We start from the raw sequence: 15437 nt of genomic DNA, 5'->3' as shown, positions 1-15437 counted from the left end.
GTAAAAACAGTTTAAAAGCATATGGTTTTCCTATGCTGCACCACACAATGTCATTCTCAATTATAGACACCAAATCCAAACACTTTGAAAGACCTGAAGGTGTTTGACAGTTTAGAAACATTCATCCACATAAAAGTAGCATAATATTTTAAATTACTCTTGAGAATTATGTGGAAATACTTGTTCCTGATTATTTTTGTCAGTGAACTTTGGGAATGTGATGGATGAAATTGACTCCTTCCCCACAGTTGTGTAGTTCAGTAGAGGCTCCAAAGGAGTCAAGTGCCTCAGCTGAAACTGGATCAAGAAATTTGCTCTAGGAAAGAATACACCACAAATGCATGGACTAAATATCAGTAGTGATATCATAATTGATTGTGTTGGTGAATATTTAAGTGGGAATTAAAAGAAGTTACCTCCTGGGAGAAGATTTCCACTTCACACAGCAAATGAATATTTCTACATGGATCTTCCCCATCATCAGAAAGAAGGTTGTGCCACAGCACCTGAACACAAATATCTTCTTCTTAGTTATATTTTAGACCTGAAATACTGGGAAACAAAATAACTGGTGTGGTAGGAATGGTGGAAGAACTGGGACATCTCCCCTCATTACAAATCAGGTAGTGAGGTAATTCAACTTGGAAAATCGACTTTTTGCCATCTGCAAGTCATAATCTTACTCTTAAATGCTTTGGTAGTCTAATTAATGTAAATGCACAAGTCTGAATAATTGCTTTGGGGTCATCTTAATTAGAACTTCCATGTTTTAATTGGCAAAGAGATTAATTAAGATATACCCTGCACTGTCCACTAAACCCCATCCCTTATATTTTGTGAAGAATTTTTCCATCTCTACACTAGTGCAGGTCAAGAATACTAATCCTACCTCTCTCTTCCACTCTGCTGGCTACAGAAGGAAATATTCCTCTGACATGCATACTAAATCACATGGAAACACTGGCATCTGGCTCCCTGCATTTCCCGTGAATGGATGAGCTATGGAAGGAACAGCTGTCACACTAAAACCCCACTTCTGGAAATCCAGAGGCACAGAAAGGGCAGAGCAGAGGGAGCAGAGCTCTGAGCTGGGAGGACCCAAACAGAGACCAGCCCACCCAGAGGAGCTGAGTGGGACATGGCCAAGCCTGGGCAGTGGCCAGTACCAAGCCTGGGCTTGGTAGCCTTGGGAAGAGGAGCTATGGTAGGAAATTCCTGGGAAGAAAAAGGGTGGAGAAAGACCTTAAAATCTTGATAGTGTGAGAGTTCTTAATGCACAACTTTCTTGTATCCAGAATGCACAATTTCCCATTAATTTTACAATCTCAACTCTAGAAACAAGTTGAAGTACAACTGCACTGAGTTTTCAGGGGAAATTAAGTGAGAACTGGAAAAAAATCGGAAAGTGGCATTTCCAGCCAAGCGCCTCTGGCAGGTGTAAAGATTTCTGAGCTACTTACAGCTACCCCCTGGTTCTGCTGTTCAGTTTGTTTCATCAGATGGGGTCCAATAGACCTCTTAGTTCAAAGTGAATTTCATCAGCTTTTGAGTTTGCCCAGAACTTTTCCAGTCTGGGAAGAGGCAGATCTCTGCTAAAATTGAGTTTTCTTGATGAAAATAAGATAAAAAAATACAGAAAAAGGAAAAAAATTCTTAACTACCAACTGTGCCAAATCAATTCCTTCTACACTACCAGTCATGCAAAGACTGCTCAGGACAGTCTGGGGTCAGAGTGATTAACAGTTAAAGTGCTTGTGATTAAAAAGAGTAGTTAGCAGATGTATTGCCAAATCAGGTACTTCTTACTTAAAGAGGTGAAGAAAAAGCCAACATTTCCCCTTCAAATTGGGATTCTGTCTTGTCCATTCAATGTCAGATGCCTGCGGGTGCTGAGTTATGCTGTAACAAATGGTGTCTGTCCAAATCCCAGATACACAGGAGGGGGACATGGAGCTGTATCCCCACCAGAACTCCACTGCCTTACAGAAAGCTGGGAAAGCAGGTCAGCTGAGAATTCCACGGGAAGTTATAGCTTCTTTAAGTATTTTCCATAGAGGAAAACATATAAATACCTGTCCCATAGACTGCTACAATCTGTTGGGAGGGCAGCAGTGACATAAACATGTTGATCTTCTTTTTCTTTTATCAAAAAGAACACATTTCTACCACAGCTGCATATAAAAAAAATTAGATAAATTAGAAGATGGGGTTGAGGGGATTTTTATAATAGATACAAACTTCAAACAGCTCAGAAACTGCAAGTGTAAAGAGTCTTTTGTTCCTAACAAATCTGTTTTTGCCTTGCCATGAATTGATGCACCTATTCATAAGTTTTTTTTAAAGATAAATTTAGAAATAGAAAATATTCTACACCAGCATCACCACCATGGAAAGTGTGCTGCTTCAACCTGTGAAGCTGGGCATAGAGTAATAATAACCCTGTATAGCCTAGAAATACTGCACAAACCAGCACCTGTATATTAATAAAAATATGTTTGCCTCCAAAATTATTTCAGTGATCCAGCAAAGCCTCAAGTTGTGATGATTATTACTATACCAAAGTCGGATCAGAATGTGAATAACCTCAGTTTTTCACTAAGAAAACCGCCACAACATACATTTTCTCACACTCTGAAAATCAAGAGATAAGGTAGTTCAATATAAGAGATATGACCCAGCTGGCTTTGTCTGTTTTTTTCATGATGAAATGTTGCTAAATGTCTCAGTGTCAACAAATGAAAACAACGGTATTGAGAAACTGAATGTCTTTGAAGAAAATCCTGCCAGTTGAAGGAAATTGTCAGTCTGCAAAACAGGCATGGTCAGAATGCTGGACCTCCTCAATTTCACAGTTTGGGGATTTATTTGCAACAGGTTTGTAACTGGTGGTCCAGCACAGTTCTTGTAATAACTCTTACAACAGCTTTGAGTTGAAACTGGAGGGCAAAACCACCATCAGTGATGAAAGGTGATGGAATAACATGTCAGCACATTTCCTGGCTAAACAAAGCCTCATGGGGGTCACACTTGACCTCTGTTAACAGAGACAAAGGATAATGTGATTGTGTAGGCAATGTGCTTGTAAACCTACAGGCAAACGAGACAGAGAACCCACAGCTTTACCTCTCTGTAATGCAGACTTGAGAAAAAAAAAAAAAAAAAGCCACAAGAGAGCACTTTGCAGCCTGGCAGGCCAGAGTAAAGAGGCAGAATCTGAGAGCAAAGACAATAGTTCTTCTTGTTTGATTCTTTCAGCATTCAGGGAAATGTAAATTCAGATCTATGTTCTCTGAAAATAACAACAGGTCTGCTTGAAAGAGCTACTGGTGTTGCACACATATTTCTTCTAAGCAGAAAACCCTGCAAAGTCCTGAACACTCAGGTCAAAGGAGCAATTGCTACTTTCAAGTTGCCTTGAAAGTGCCATCTAAGTGACATTATTGAGACCAGGGCCTCTGAAGGATCTTGACATCAGGGAGGTCCCACAGGTCCTGGGAAGAAATCAAAGCACTTGTCCAAGGAGGAGTTTAATAATGTTTCCCTTTCTGAAGTGAAGAGCTCCCTCCTGACCCTCTAGCTGCTCATATTAATTCCAGCACTAACACATATGTCTGCCCTCAGGGGAAAGAAGGTGCCTTCACTGGAACATTTCCACACTGAGACTCTAAATGCAAATGGTTTGGTGTTGGGAGTGAAAGCCGTGCATTAGAAACCTGCTCATCTACAGCCCTTCCTCTCCTCTGGGCATGAATACCCCTGCTCTGACAGGGTCCTCGAAGCCCTAAATTCTGTGTGGCTGTGTCAGAGTGTCAGAGCTGTGAGCTACAGCCAGGTGTGTGCCACACAGCAGCCCGATCCAGCACGGTGCTGAGGAATTGCATTGCTGTGCCCAGCTGTCCTGGAGTGATGTAGCACATCATAAAACCAAGACAGGGACTGAAGAAAAATGGCTCTTAGGAAACATGTCAGGACTTCCTTTGGAATTTCTTTAGTTCCTTACCAAGTGGAAAATGTGTCAAAACTAGAAGGGATACAAGCAGCAATTAAATTAATTAATTAAACTAATTAATTTTTCATTAAGCAATTTTAAAAATTACCATTTTTCTCTTTCGTGAAGGTCATTGACTATCTCTCTGTGGATATGCACTTATACGTAGGCTCTTGTCTGGCTGTTACAGGCCCTGGATAAATAAGTAACAGGTATGTGACAATTTAATATAAAATCAACATCTTCATATAGATTACTTTCCTTGATATCACATAATTCATAGCCTTTATGGTAGATCAATCATCTCCCACCTAACCTTCATCAAAAATAATCCTGAATATTATTCTATTCTACCATCTTGCCTACAAAAGAAGCAGAGCAAGGCTGAAACTAATTTGGGACCCGGAGTGCAAGACATGCCTTTAGGAACAGGCAGGACTTAATAGAACTGGCACTTCTGTGCTGCTAAGGATGACTTCTGAGCGACTTGTCAAGGAATGTGGGAAAGCAGAGTGAAATATTTCTCAGTCTCTGCCAGTCAGGGCAGGAGAGAGGTTGCTCTGGCTGCTTCCCTGCCCCCAGGGGCTCCAGCATCCAGGTCCCACCAACACAGGACCTGCAGGAGCTACTCAGCCCCTGCCAGCAGGCACAGCTCAGCTCTGTTTAGACACAGCTCTGCCCAATAAACTGCAAGGAAACAGCCTCAAAAATGCACCATTTGAGGAGGTGACCTCAAGATCTGACTCCATCCACCTCTCCTTTTTGTAAAGATTTTGCTAAGTATGTAATGGTATTTGGAAGCAGAAGTTCAGATTCTCCTTCTGCCAGGACTTCTTTTCTTTATTTTGGTCAGAACTGAAAGCTAATTATTTCCTGCTTCAAGAGCAATAGACTGTTTATTGGAATGTTCCCTACAAACCTATCAGAAGTGTTATAGCTTAGTAATAAATGAGCTTCCAATTAATTAAATTTAGCTCTCCATATAGACAGATCACTCCAGAAATTATTTCTTTTTTTCTTCCTTCTGTATCAACATGAATTCATACAAAGCAGGAAGGAGGTATTCACTGGAGTTTAATATAAAATACTATGACTGCAGTATGTACTCATGGTGAAATTCATCCTTAGTGAATTAATGTTTAAAACTAAATAGATATATTATTAATTTCACTCTTAAAATGTAATTTCTTTTGGTACAGACTTTGCACTCACTTTTTTTTTAATTTAAGTATTCTAAAATTGGCAGTGTAAAATTGGAGCTTCTATCATTTTAATAGAATTTTTGATAGCATTTATCTCTAATTGCCTTAAAATTACATTTTAGAGAAGAAACTTTCATTCTTGATCAAGACAATGTGAAATACGACAACAATTATTTGTATGTCAGAAGGAAAAGAGGATGATTTTGATTTTTGCAGGTGTTACCAGTGGGAAGGGCTGGTTTTGAACCATCCAGCTGTTTTGACAGAGTTTTTGCTACAGGGGAGTTGCTGTGAAAAAAATTGAAGTGAAAACTTTTCTGCTTTACTTGGCTAAACATTCCATGCATTGGCAATGAATAAAAATTAGGCTGCAAGACACTTTAAAGAAAACTCTTCTAAGTGCACTCATTCCACTACAGAGCTAAGGAACAAGCTCTAAACTCCCTGAGTGCTCCAGGAAATGCCCTTTGGTGTCTCTGTGGTACCAAGTCCCTGGGGAAGCTGGAAGAGGAGGGAACTCTCTGGCTTTGCTCCAGGTGTGAGCTGCAGCTTGGCCAACGTGCTGGCCATGCCAGCTGCCCTGGGAGAGGCACTTTGTTACAACACCCGTGTGTGGGTGCTCACAGGTAAAGAGTGGGCTCAGGCAGACATTCCTGAATCACCCACACTTCAGGGTTTTTGGTTTCTAGAAAACTGCTGGCCTAAGTCTTGATATGTGGTGTAAGAATCTCGTGTAAGAGCTAAGCTTCTCCCAAGCTCCTGATGAATAGAGGCTCAGACACCTTGCAAACAGCGAAGGAAAGAAAAATATTCCCTTTCCACCTAAGAATAATGCATGGTACAGAACAAAGACAAAATGAAGGAGAGATGTAAGGGCGTGGGTGTGGGTTGTGAGGGAGTGTTATCCTGAGATTCAGGATTCTGGCAATGCTGATCGGTCCAACATCCCTGCCTCAGGCCACAACAACCACTTGGGGCATAATTTTGAATTCATAAGCTAGGAAAAAGTTCAAATGGTTATTGAAAGAACTCTTCATGAAAATAGTAATAAAATGTATGTATGAGAAAAGTTTAGAGGGGCTTACAAACTAAATAAGGAGGGGGTAAAAAACATTCCTATCACTCAAACTAAAAATGTGTCTCCTCACAGAGTGACTCTAGTGAAACAGTTGTCATGACTGATTCCTGAAGTCCCACCAGTGCACACCCAAACAGCAAAAGTGTCTTTTAGGATAACACCACTTCCAAGTTCATCAGGGGATCAACACCGAATGAGCAGGGAAACAAAACTCCATCCCTTTTGTTGTGGCATTCCTGGTCCAGTGAAGCACTGACAGAACTGCAGCCTGTGATCTTTGAGTGAGGAAGAGGGAGGAGGCTGGACAGAAAGGCTGACCATGGCAGAAGAAGCAAATATTCCCTCGGGCTGCTGGAGCAGAGCCTTGCAGAGCAGGCACTTGCCCTGCTTGTCCATGGGAGCTGTGATGCTGAACACACCCAGCATTCTGCACACAACAGCCAAAGCCACGCTGTGAGGCACCAGCACCTGCACGAGAGTTTGTGTGACTCTTAAGCTGAAGTTCCTGAATGGAAAGTCATTGTTGGAGTATTTTCTTCCTGGGCCTGTGTCAGCACCTGCTTTGACATGGAAAGTTACAAAGCTTGAGGGGGTCTGCCTAAAACTTTGGTGCATCAATCTTTATCTTCATTCATAGCAAACCCACACAGAGCTCAAGTCTCAGCAGCTGGCTGAGCTTTCCAAAAAGCATTGGTTTCTCCACCTGAAGGAGTGTGCACAGCCCTTGCTTTGAAACTCAGCCCTAGGAAGAAATCACTGCTATTGAAATCTCTCAATAGGGTACCAGCTTGCCCCATCAAATAGTATAGTAATATACTTTATGATTTTCTTCCCCTATAATTTATGCAGTAGAACATTATTCAGAGCAAAAATTAATAACAGCAGCCCCGTAGATAGTTTGGTCAAACTGATCCAGGTTTTTGTTAATGGTCCTCTCATCTGATTTACCATTGTGTGTGATCCTGTCATTCTCACCTGCAGCCTCTGCTGCCTGTCCAGCTGGGAAATTTCAGAATTGTTCAGAGTGGCAGAGTTGGAAGGACAAATCTCCTGTTCAAATTCAATAAGAACACAACAGCAGCAAAATTAAGAACTGGATGTATAATTTAATCCAGGGTTTTAAGCATGTGTTCTAAGCATTTTTGGTAAAGATAATAGTTGTTGATTACTTGAAGTTTTACTAATGTTGGAGTAAGATAGGAAAAATTACTGGATTGCTTTCTGAGATGCAAACTGAGTCATTTGTGGGCATGCTCATATACTTACTGTACGTGCTTTCCATGATCATGACAGGTAAAAATAGGATTGCATAAATATTTGTGCAGAATACTGCTTAAGGAGGCACAACTAGAGCATTACACAAGCATTTGTATAGGCACAAGTTCTGGGCATACTCATCCCATGAAATGCTGCTGCTCGTGAGACAAAAGGAGTCTCTCCAATTCTTCGGGTCTCCATTATCCAGGTGTTTCTTCAGTCCAAAACCCACAGTTAGCAGGAGTGATTATACTATTGTCACAGAATTTATTAGGCATATAGAGACATTATTCATATGTATAAGATATAGAGCCCTTTATTAAAAGCTGCTAGTGGGCAAGTAAGTTTTGTGGATTTTTTTTTTTTTTTTTTTTTTTTTATCAAGGTGAATTTGAAATGTCTGGTACTTTTAGAAGTTATGGCTTAGTTGTGATGCAGTCATACCAGCCAGGCCATAATACAGAATGGCATTTGGGTTAGAGCAGAGCTAGTACTACACTAATTGTCCATATAGATTTTTATTCAATAAGCTCCAATTCACTGTCTATATATATTGACACTAACTATTTCAACTTCAAATGTTCTGTCCAGAAGATTACAAATGCTGATGATATTTAATATGGCATTTTAAAGACAAAAGGCAGCCATGCTGGGCAGAAGTGATGGGTTAGGAGAAGGACACCAGAGCAACACAATCAGTTAAAGGTTAAAAAATAGGAGCTACTTTGCAACACATGCATGCAGAATAACAGAGATGCTTGTTACTTTCTGAGTTACTGGGTTCATATATTCTACAAATTATAAGGTTTTATCTAAGTCATAAATCAGATGATTTTACTGAATTTATTTTTGTTTGCCTTACAACGTGTCTAAGAAAAAAAAAATTAAAACGTTGTTTTTACTTTGTTCCAAAGTCCTTAATAAATCCAGAAAACGCTGCCAGTAATATGAAATGTGAAAGTAACTACTTCTTTTCCTCTGTCTCTCTCTCTCCCTCCCCCTCCTCAGCTGATATGTGTGGAAGATACAAGAGTCTGCAGTTCTTTGCCAGGTATCAAAGGGGAGCTCCCCCATCTGAGGACAGGGAGTGCTGAGCATGATTCAGCTGGGAAGGGAACATCCTCTGTGCCATCATCAAATGATGAAAGCTGTGGCTCTGGATTTTACTAGCCTTTGAACCTCCTGCTTTCAACCCTTTTGAGGGAAAGGCTTTGTGTATTTGTGAACCCACAGGCATGTCCTTTTGAGCTGTAAAGGTTGAAGATGATTTTCATGCTGCACAAGGTTTGCGTGACTTAAATTCACTACCATGAATGTTGGGAAGTGAATGCTTGGGACTAGAAATAAAAGTGATGCAAAGAGTCCGGCTAGATAATAACTGTGTAGGGCTTCAAACCTCTAGAGTGTGCTTAGAGGCTTCTTACAATGGACCACAATTTTTTTTAATCATTTTCACCTTGTCCCTTGTGCAGCCTTACAATTAAAAAGTAGGTTATTATCCCTCCCAAAAACATATCATGGGTAGCAGGAAGGGATACTCTTATTTAACAGAGTGAATGGATAGAGTAAGATAAAAGAGAAACCCATCTCAATGCTGCTCTTCAGGTCTCAATGAATGTGAATGGAGATTTTGGGGACTTGGCAGTGTTTTGTTCTGAAGGTCAGCATACAAGCTACAGGGTGATCTTTCCGTTTAATTCACTTGGATATTTTGCAGATCTGATGTGGTACTGAGGCTAAAAGAAGCTGAAATATGTAAAAACAAATGGCATATAATCTAAATATATTATATATTCATGCAACATATAATCTTATACTCATGCAACAAGCAGCTCTTTTCAAGGTCCACCCAGTTTTGTTAGCTCTAGACTGCATTCCTTGCTCCTAGAACATTTCAGTGCCACTGTGACGACCAACAGAAAGGTCTGACTAGCGTTGCAGTAAGACTGCATTAATCAAAGTTGCGTTTCATTAAACTAAAGCTAAGGATGACTAGAAATAACCACAGCATTTCACTTTGTGGTGTGGAATTCATTCCAGGTATTTGAAAAATATTCTTGATAAAAAATATGAAAGAGGGATTACTAAGAAAGCAGATGCAAATGCTGCTTCATTGCTTTCTTAAGCCATGGTAGTGAAAAGTCAACAACTAATACAAGTGCAATTAAAATTTGGGAGTCATGCTTATCAAAAGAGTGAAGCCTCCAAAATTGGCATCAAAGCAGTCCCTGCTCAGTGGGTGCCCAATGTCAAGGACTCAGCCTTTGAACATAAAACACAGGGCAAATGGGGTTGTAAACAACTGGCACACAAAGAACACAACAGGCAAAGGCCAGGGTGTCCCTGACCCACATGGAGATGTAGTGCACAGCAATGTGGCCCATAGCAGTTCTATATGTTTCATCGATTAGAATAAAAAGACAAAAAATCCTAAGGGTTGTGAGCCTGAGTTTTGAAATGTTTCAGACTAGAAACACTCTTATTTGTAGGGGAAGTCTGCTGAAACACTTCCATTTTTGTGGTACATCACCTAGTGTTACTTGGACGTCATAAAATCATTTTGTTTTCTCAAAATATTTTTCAGAGGTTCAGCTTGAAACTGCAAGCTGATGTTCAGATTTTTTTTTCCTCTAGAATGTGGCAGTTATGAAGAAGCAGAGTTTATTCTGTGTTCTCTAGATCACCATAGTAACCTGTGCTCTCAGTATTTAATAGGGAACAAAAAGTTATTTATTTGACAGGGATGGAGTTCTGGGAAGCAATGGTTTATGAACACTGGCAAAATATTTTAATGGGACTATTTGCTTCTCAAGTTGTTAATGTGTACCAGTAATTTGCTCTTTATCTGTCATGAAGACATCAGAAGATGAAATTGATTGTAGTTAAAAGGTGTTCATTAGAGTTACAGCTATTTTCTACTCTCAGCAGTTGTTAAATAAAGCTGGCCAGTGCCCTGTTCAGTCCAGATTGTTTACTTATATGAAAAGCAGAGTAAAGGTATCTTGCTTGCTTTGGGGTTTGTTTTGTATTCTCAGGAACCAAAGGGATTCCTAAACTGCAAACAAAAGAACAACTGACAGTTGGTATTTATTGAAACCATGCTGTTTCACATCAGCACAGGTCTATTTTTTTCAAGCCCAAAGGGTGAGACTGCCCACCAGTTTTTAATTGCTCCTTTATTGGTGCAAATTGATTTATTTTATGAAATTACTTTCAGTGTGTTAATTGATTTTTTTGCCTGCTTACTCTTAACAGGGATCAATCCATTGATCTGCCTCATAGAAGTGGCCCCACAAAATGCAGAGGTGGCACAGATGTGGCAATAACTGGTATCCAGTGAGGGGCAGAGGAAGCTGAAGTGTTTTGGTTTTTTTTTACTCATCCCCTTGTTATGTGGGACTGGCATCAAATCTGCCTTCTTATTGAAACTTTCCTTGGGCAAATTTTGTCCCAGGGTCAAGCTGTAGGAAACCAGGGTGGCTGCCCATGCAGGTTTTCCTTTGTGAAGAAAGTTTCTGCTCACAAAATACCCTGTGGAAACACACCATGATGTGATATATTCCCCAAAAGGCTTATAAAGGAATCCATCAGGAAAAGGTGTGCTCATTACACTTCTCATCACTACCTGCAATGAATGCTTCTTTATCAAACATCATTATTATATAGCTGTAAACCACTTAATTTTTCCAACCTCTACAATTTACCTAAACCACAATTACAAACACATATTTTTAGGCAATGTCCAGTCCCTCATATACTCTTATATTGTACCTATCTTTTCTTAAGCATTTCATCATTCTGCAGTGAATCATATTTTACAGTGCATACAATTTTAAAGCTTGAATTTCACCAGTCCTATAGGGATTGTTTTACCCAGAAGACTGAATTTATTTCTTCTAACTCAGGAAGAATTTTGATGTTAACTCTGAGATATCAAACGTATCAAAAAAGAAAGGAAAGGAAAGGAAAGGAAAGGAAAGGAAAGGAAAGGAAAGGAAAGGAAAGGAAAGGAAAGGAAAGGAAAGGAAAGGAAAGGAAAGGAAAGGAAAGGAAAGGAAAGGAAAGGAAAGGAAAGGAAAGGAAAGGAAAGGAAAGGAAAATACAGTTATTAATTCAGAATTTTCATTTTATTTGATGCACAGGTCCAGTAATTAATATAATTATTTCATACAGTTAAATATACATTATATCCTGCAAAAGCAGATGCAATCAATACCAAGCAGCAAGCAGAATGTGAGTATTGATTGTACAAAAACCCTTTTCACACTCACGTTATCAAGGACCTTTTCAAAACTCTATTCTTAGGAACGCCATTTGGAGGATTGTGCATATGCATGTGTAAAATGAACTGCTATTATGACTTCACCTGTGTGTGTGTTGGCACTGCAGACAGTTTTGCTGAAGTAATAATTTGGTGGTATCAAGAGGCAGAAAATTGGATCACGAAAGCATAATTCAGATGGAATTGCTGAGTAAGTGCATTGTGTTTTTTTCTCTCTTGTAAAGAGATTAAATACCATACCTGGATAATATTTCATAAATACCACACACAGAGTACTTATGAGGTAGATAAGGATAGTAGCACAAGCAAAAATCAGAGGAAATGTTACCTGTGACAGATGCATTTTTCTACCGCAAGGATCTCACTGGGAATGCAGAGGTTTTGCCTCAAAAAACAGTTAAGTAAAATTTCAGCAATGCTTTTTAATTCCAAAACCTGCAGAATGCAGGGGGCCTGGGTATGGTGTGATTGGTGGTTTAACTTCAGAGACTAGGTTCAGAATTTTCAGTGGCTTTATAGCAACCTAATACTGCATCAACTCCACTCTAAATATTCAAAGATACATAAGTCTCTTTTTCAGATGTATTTAGGACAAGTCTATATAGGCAGGTGCACAAAGAAACAGACTTTCACTGGGTCCACTTTGACATGGCCAGCACAAACTAGTTCTGAACAATGGCCCAGAAGAATCATTCAAGATTACAAATCATTCATGAACAATATAACTTTTCTTAAAATATTAAGCCTGTCTGAGCTTACTGAACAGTCAGGACCAGTCCCAACACTTTAGCCAAGTGCACAAGCAAAAGATTCTTGCCTAACTTAAAACACAGACAGGTAAAATTTCAGTTGTCCTTGCAGCTTTATCTAACAAAACAGGACTACAAAATCTACCTTTCACAAAGCTGGGATGCATTTAAATAATGTGATATTGGATGCAATAAGATCTTGGATGGGAAACTGCAAAAATGCAAAGCATTAGATCATTAAAGCCCACTGTTAAAGCCCACTGCTTATGCTCTCACATTCTGAAGATCAATGTATGCTTATATCCTTTCTCCAGAAAATAAAATAGTTATTCCTGAGGTAATGGTGAGCAGCTTGTAGAGAACTCACATATAGGAGTTGTGCATAAATTATGCAGCAAAGTATTTACAGAGATATTTCATTTCCTTGACAAATGTCATTATTGGAGAACAGTGGTGACAGATATCACACACAATCCACCTATTGTTAATTTACACAGAGCCACAGTACACAGGTCACACATACCAAAGAGAAGACTTTAGCTCAAGAGAAGAAATACAGCTGTAAAATGGATTTTTTGCACAAAGGCATAGAAGTTATCAAATAAAGCAGGAAGGCAATATTGATTTTCATATAGGCACCCCTAAAAATACAGGCTTTGCAGAGTCAATAGTGTCTTGATTTAGGTTCTAACCCAACCCCAAAGTCTCAGACTCGGCTCCATCCACTTATTGATTTGTCTGGCATGCTGGGTTGGCTTTTTTTGTTTCTTTTTTTTCCAGAAATGCTTTTCTGCTCTCAAATTTTAGCTAGCTCTCCCAGAAGAATGTCTAATACAGTCACAAAGAGCAATTCTGTTCCTTACAACTAAGCTATTGACTATCGTAATAAAAAGGAAAGACAGAAGTCATGTCAGCTTAGCTTCTCACAGGACCTCACAGTGCTCCTTCATTCAATAACAATTATGTAATCAACAAGCAATGGGCAATGAATTGCAAAATATCAGAAGCCCTTAATTTTCTATCAGGTATGATAAAAGGTTTATAAAGTTGGGCAATTCTTGAGAGATAAAACACCTTATAACTACCTCCAATGCATCAGTTCTTTGATATTTTGCTACAATACCTGTTTTATTTTTTCTCTCTCCTGCTACCTGACATCTAAATGCCTATAATTTTAGACATAAAGACCACATGTCAGAAAAAAAATCCACAGAAAGAAAGCTTCAAGATGTTATTTTTGCCATTTGTAGGCAGTAGTTTACCTGATGTGCCTCTTCAACACCTTTGTCTTTTTATGGGGATTTAGATAAAGGAGAACAGAGACAGTACAGCTCCTTTAACAAGCCTTTACAAATTTGTTTTTATTAAATTTCTACACTAAAATTGAAAACCTCTAGGTAGGGGCAAAAAAGCCCTGATGATAAATTATCAAGGAAACCAATGGAGGAAATAAAGCCATGCTTAGAAGAGATTAAACAAGTCATAAAATTTTTCATAAAAGTAGGATGTAGGAAATAGAAGGAGATGTAAGTGATTGATTGAGGTGCAAATGTATGTGTGGGCAGGAGGAAAGCAAAGGGTAAATTTATCTGGGGAGTAAATCCATTTAGGTCATTATAGTTCAATATGGCCATGATCCAGCAAAACACTTGAGCATATGCTTGGTTTTAACATGACTCACTCCCAAAAGCTGAGCTCTGCTGTCTTGTTCAGACTCTGGTTTGAGTGTGATTTCATCAGTATCCTCTCTTGAATTGTATCACCCCACTTGAAAGCCTGTGAAACAGCAAACTGAAAGATGGAATGGTTTTGGATGTGTTATCTACCTGAAAAATCCATTCTGGACACAGCAAGCTGCATACTCTGCTTTCCATAATGGAATGAGCTTAGAAAAGGAAACCTATTTTTGCAAATAGAGCGGCTGAAAAAGAGGAATTTAAATGGCAGCCAGAGGGGATAGGACACTGGGATGTTGCAAGCTTTTATTTAATGGAAAACCATGCTGAAATTGTGAGACATGGCACGTGATAAGCTGATGTAACTGGGCCAAAATAACCCTCTGTTTAATGCTTGTTCGTGTGGTTCCATCAGTGGTGCCTGTGCTTGCAGGCTGCAGGGTCCCAGTGCAAAAGGACCAGCTCAGGACCACCAGCTGTGCCACAGGAGTTCCTGAGGACAGGGCAGAGCAGCTCCCCCTCTCCAAAGTGCCTCTCTGAAGACACTTTATGTTGCAGTCATTAACTGCTGATAACAATAAATGAATTCTTTGATCTTTCTACTCAAAGTTTTGGTGAGATTTCTGGCCAGGGCAGAGGAAACATTTTGGAAGCAGTCTGACTAAACCTGTGGTTCTGAACCATTAATTTGAGCTGATTATCTTGTGAAAAGACCACAAGTTTAAATTTTTAACTCATCTTCTCATCTGTAGGAGTCCATTATTTTTCCTCTCTAAGCCCCAGTCTTACATTTTCTAGGACAGAAAGAAATACCATCCTGGTTTTTCAGAAGTGAGCAAAGTAGAAAAGATTAGATACACAACACAAGTCAGCATCACCAAGTGCCATATTTATTTTTCTTAACTCTCTTTCCTGAGAAATGGGAATAGAAGGATCACAGCTTTCATTAAACAATAAAGTTAATTTTTAGTTCTCAAGATTTCACAGAAAAGCATTAAAACACAATTCTTGCAATGTCACCACAAATATCACTGACTTCTTGAATTTTCCTCACTTTTGAGCAGTGTCTCTGAGGATGCAACAATTGACTTATATAAGCAATTTGCAGAATAGAGGGACCATTTCCTCTAATATGTCACAGAGTTCTTTTTCCTCTAGGAAGCTTTGCTGATGCACAAGAGCAAACATCTACATATTAATAAAAC

The 15437-nt window shown here is 39.3% G+C and overlaps 1 long non-coding RNA gene across 1 annotated transcript; it reads left to right on the top strand.

Annotated features, from left to right (window-relative positions):
• Window positions 1-11944: 11944 nt before the first annotated feature.
• On the top strand, window positions 11945-14834 carry LOC135304507 (uncharacterized). Its single transcript, XR_010365890.1, has 2 exons — window positions 11945-11997; window positions 14648-14834. It is a non-coding gene; the product is annotated as an uncharacterized LOC135304507 (long non-coding RNA).
• Window positions 14835-15437: the final 603 nt, after the last annotated feature.

This window comes from Passer domesticus, chromosome 7 (assembly GCF_036417665.1).
Source record: "Passer domesticus isolate bPasDom1 chromosome 7, bPasDom1.hap1, whole genome shotgun sequence".
NCBI classification, from domain to species: Eukaryota; Metazoa; Chordata; class Aves; order Passeriformes; family Passeridae; genus Passer; species Passer domesticus.
This window is presented reverse-complemented; position numbering and strand designations above follow the sequence as displayed.